Genomic DNA, 4306 nt, shown 5'->3' on the forward strand with positions numbered 1-4306 from the left:
CGTTGCACTCGCGTCTCGCACAAGAGAACCGCATGTTTAGAAAGGCAAATAAAATTTATGCAAGTTCAACTTATCTTGAGACTAAATGGCGGGTTTTTTCCCCCATCCCACTGCAACTCGTGTTTTTAAATGAAAAATGTACTGTGTGATTTCGGTCCTTTGTATTAAACTATGCATACATACATGATGCTGTTTTGTTTATAGTTGTTTAAGCAACTTAATTATAATTGGTTTATAAACATTATTTTAAACATTATGCACTTTTTTTCCACAAATAGTCATGTTATCTTATGCTTTGAATAAACGTGTATTATATTTTGCTTGATGCGCCCTCTTGTGGCCTCAGGAGAGAAGCCAAAAGCTTTTCTTCACCCTAACTGAAATTATGCCTTTTAAATTCGAATATAATTTTGACAGCCCTACTGTCCTATCATAATAAAAGGCAAAAATGCCAAAAATAAATCTTTAAAAAAATTGACAATGTAAAATATAAAAATAAAAACTTTAAACAGAAAACGACCCTCGTAGCTAAGTAACCAATCTGGAATGCTTTACATTGGCAGCAATTTTGTTTATCATACAAATAGCACTCCTGACACAAAGCACACAAGAAACTCACCTCACAAGTGATTTTAAAGGCCAAAGTATACTTTGCTTTTGACTTGAATGCTAGAATTTGTGTACAGCCGAACATAGCTTTTTAAATTATACTTTATTTGATATTGAACGTTCGATACGTGGCCATTACAAAATTTTGTCCTTGCCGTGTCTGCGTTGTTTCTTTCCAGACGTGATAAATAGTTTTGCTCATGTTAGAATATAGTGTATCGTTTTCCTTTCACACAAGCACTCGTCAACGTGGCCATCTATTGTTGTTGCCGCCGTGTGTTCGTTGTTGTTGTCTGTTTTTCTACTTTAAGGTTGCCACCTTGTGGACAAACTAATTAGTGCAAAAAAAATTCAAGACGCACGTGTGAGTTGAGCGTACAGAGCATGCGCAATTAGAAAAATCTATCTGCACACATACAAACCAAAGTATACTTTGGGCATAGAGTTTGGCGTTAGCATGTTGCAAAAGCTAACACTGTGATACTCTAATAAGCAAAATACAAAGCACACCAATACTGGATAAAATAGTCTTTTTAATTCAATTGAACTATTTTATTGATACTTTTCAGTTTTGAATGAATTAGGTATATTTACATTCAATGTTTGCAATCTATGATGCCTAATAAATGCAGTCTTACACAGGCAGTTCACTAGGTTTTGGAACAGAAGACTGAGCATCATCCAGTGTTAGCTGGTTTAATATGGAGTCTGATTAGATACGAGGTGTCCTGGTTGGCGGTGATGATGATAATGATGATGATACTGGAGGTGTAGTTTTCCCCACTACCTCCTCACTGTGCCAATAATATATTTAATTTCAGTCATCCTTCCAATGGAGAAGCACCATCTACCAGAGCTCTGAGACTGACTGACTGACTGAGCACATGCCTTTTTTTTTTAGCACATGCCGACGGCAACAGTTTGTTTGATTTTTTCCCCCCTCTGTTTTGCCAACACACGCTTATAAGTGTGTGAAAACTCCTGCATGAGCCTCGGGAAGATCTCCAATATCCTGCCATATTCATTCTGTGACTGTGTGCCTATCTAATGCACTGTGAAATACAACTGCTCAGTTTGCTCTGGTCCTCTTTAGCTGTTACTGGACTTGTTGGCACTTTTTGAATACTAGAGATAGACACACAAAAAGATACATAGGAATAATGTATTTTTAGATACTGTAACTCAGCCGTCTTGATTTGGTGATATGGGACGGTACTTTTAAGGCAGCTTTCTGTAGGATGCCATGTTTAAACAAATATCCTTTCTTTGTTACAGCGCTATCACTTTTCATCTTGGTTATGTTTACATAATGGAGACGAGCAAGATTACTGGCTCCTCACTTGGTTTCACTTTTATTAAGCCTGGTGCACTATTCAGAAATTTGTTTTATACCTCTCTGGTGTAGTATAAGCCAATGTTCTTCTTATCTCATTACTGCAAAGCATCTGAATGTTTTGCATTTTGAATGTTTTTTTTTGGGGGGGGGGTTGCATTACAGAATTGACTTTTTCACATTGCAGTAATGAGAACTAGGGAACTTTCTTTCCAAGATTGATAGTTTTTTTTTTCCCCCAAGTAAAATTTGATCGGGCATGTTCCTGACAAGCTTGATTGAGATTCACCCGAAGTAACAGCTGAGAACATTTTTTTAGATATATATAATGTTATGAAAAGGCAGGCAGGTTTAAACTGGTGCCTCTTATGTAATTCCCAGTGCAGGTAATTATTAATAGGTTTCTCTAAGGAGTCTCAAACATCTTTAGCACACTATAATCTCTTAGGAGAAATCAAAATGATATTTTCTCTCTCATTGTCCTCTTTAAATCCTCCACTAAAGGCCTCCTTGCTCGTCTCCTCTGAGTTGGTGCTCATCTTTTTTCATTAGTTTCTTGATTGATTTGTTTTATTGATGCCTGCTGGACAGTATTATTTTCCCTCCACTTTGATTTGTGTGTTGTGATGCTGTTACAAAAAAAAAACCACTAACAGAGGTTATAGACCAAGGTACATAGCAAGGTCAAAGAGTTTGGTTGCCATCTGCTGGATATAAAGCGGATATTCATTTATTATTATGACTTCGTTTATAACTGAATTGAAGTGCATTAGATAGAAATATCAGGCAGTTTGCCTTTTTCCCAGCATGTTGGGAATTCATAGCTGGGGTTTAGTATGACATAACTCACTCACACCATTTTGGGGTTCTTAGATTTGGCTAACTGGAAATGAATAAGGATGTGAATGTATCTCAGTGGGTGTTGAAGTTTAGGCAGTCTTATGGAGCCATGGTAAAAGCCTACGCTGACTCAAGTGTGCCTACCTGAGGGCTGATTTCATTAGGAAACACCAGCCTTTCAAGTTTAATTTATTAAGGTCTCAACTGTCCATTCATGCTTCAGTGTTTGCACGCATTACTTCACTTCTAATGAACAGCATCATAGGAAAAGCATCATACAAGATCGATCTAAGATCTAAGATTTATTTGGTGTTATCCATTGTTAAGGGTGGTATATTTGAAATTTACACACGGGGGCGCTAACTTCTATTAATCGGCTGTGCAGGCATGGTTAATGGCCTATGGTCATCATTTCAAAATGGCCCATTAAACAGCCTAGCTGATACACCAGTCTATATATATATATATATATATATATATATACTGTATATATATGTCCGGTCACATTTACTGTTGATCAACAAAATCCAGTTATTTCAGCAGGAACTCATTGGGAAATTATTCATGCAAATTCACCTCACTGACCAACAGAAAGTTGATTTGTTTAAAGGTGACTTAAGTGTAAACTCTGCTTCGTACATCGCTTTTTCTCTGAAATTTCGCTAAAGTGACTGCATCTTATCACTGAATGCGTGTTATGCGACACTGCGTATTCATACTGTATAATGTTCATCCAGTATCTCTGTACCACAAGCACAGCGGTTAACTGCAATTAGTAAAATGATAATCAACAGAATGAAAGCAAAGTTTCTGACTTTTTACTCTTCGCCATCAAACCTGAGGTGAGGGTTGTCAGATAAATACCTCAGATGTTATTGCTTATTCCTGTGACGACGTTTGTTGACATTTTACTGGGTCACTAATATACTGTACTGGATACTGTACTGGATGCTGAGATCTCTGAACATAGAGTGACAGTCGTGGAGGTACTGACGGTTTTGATGGGTCTTTTATTGGTTGCAGCGCAAAATTGCACTGACTATTTGCATAACTGTATGGCTCCTGTGTATATATGGTTTCTGATGTCAGCAAAATATCAGATGTAAATGCTTATTTTATTATATTTATGTATTTTACAATCATGAAAAGTTGTTAATATACTGGTACAAAAAAAAAAAAAACAGTCTCATGCCTTCTGCTGTCACAGGTCAGAATAGTAGCAGTATGCTATTTTAGTATTAGCTAGCAGTATGCTAAAGCTTGTTAGAAATATGTTAGTAACATGCTAGCAACAGCTAAAACATGTTAGGAATGTGTTAAAATATCCTAACAACATGCTAAAACATGTTAGCAATCATACTAGAAACATGTTAGCAATGTGTTGAAATGTTAGATATGTTAAAACATGTTAAAAATGGTAAAACATGTTAACTGTTAAAACAGTAGCATGTTAAAATATTAGAGATATGCTAAAACATGCTAGCAACATCATAAATCATACTAGAAACATGTTAAAACATGTTA

This window comes from Sinocyclocheilus rhinocerous, unplaced genomic scaffold, assembly GCF_001515625.1.
Source record: "Sinocyclocheilus rhinocerous isolate Xijiao unplaced genomic scaffold, SAMN03320098_v1.1 scaffold287, whole genome shotgun sequence".
NCBI classification, from domain to species: Eukaryota; Metazoa; Chordata; class Actinopteri; order Cypriniformes; family Cyprinidae; genus Sinocyclocheilus; species Sinocyclocheilus rhinocerous.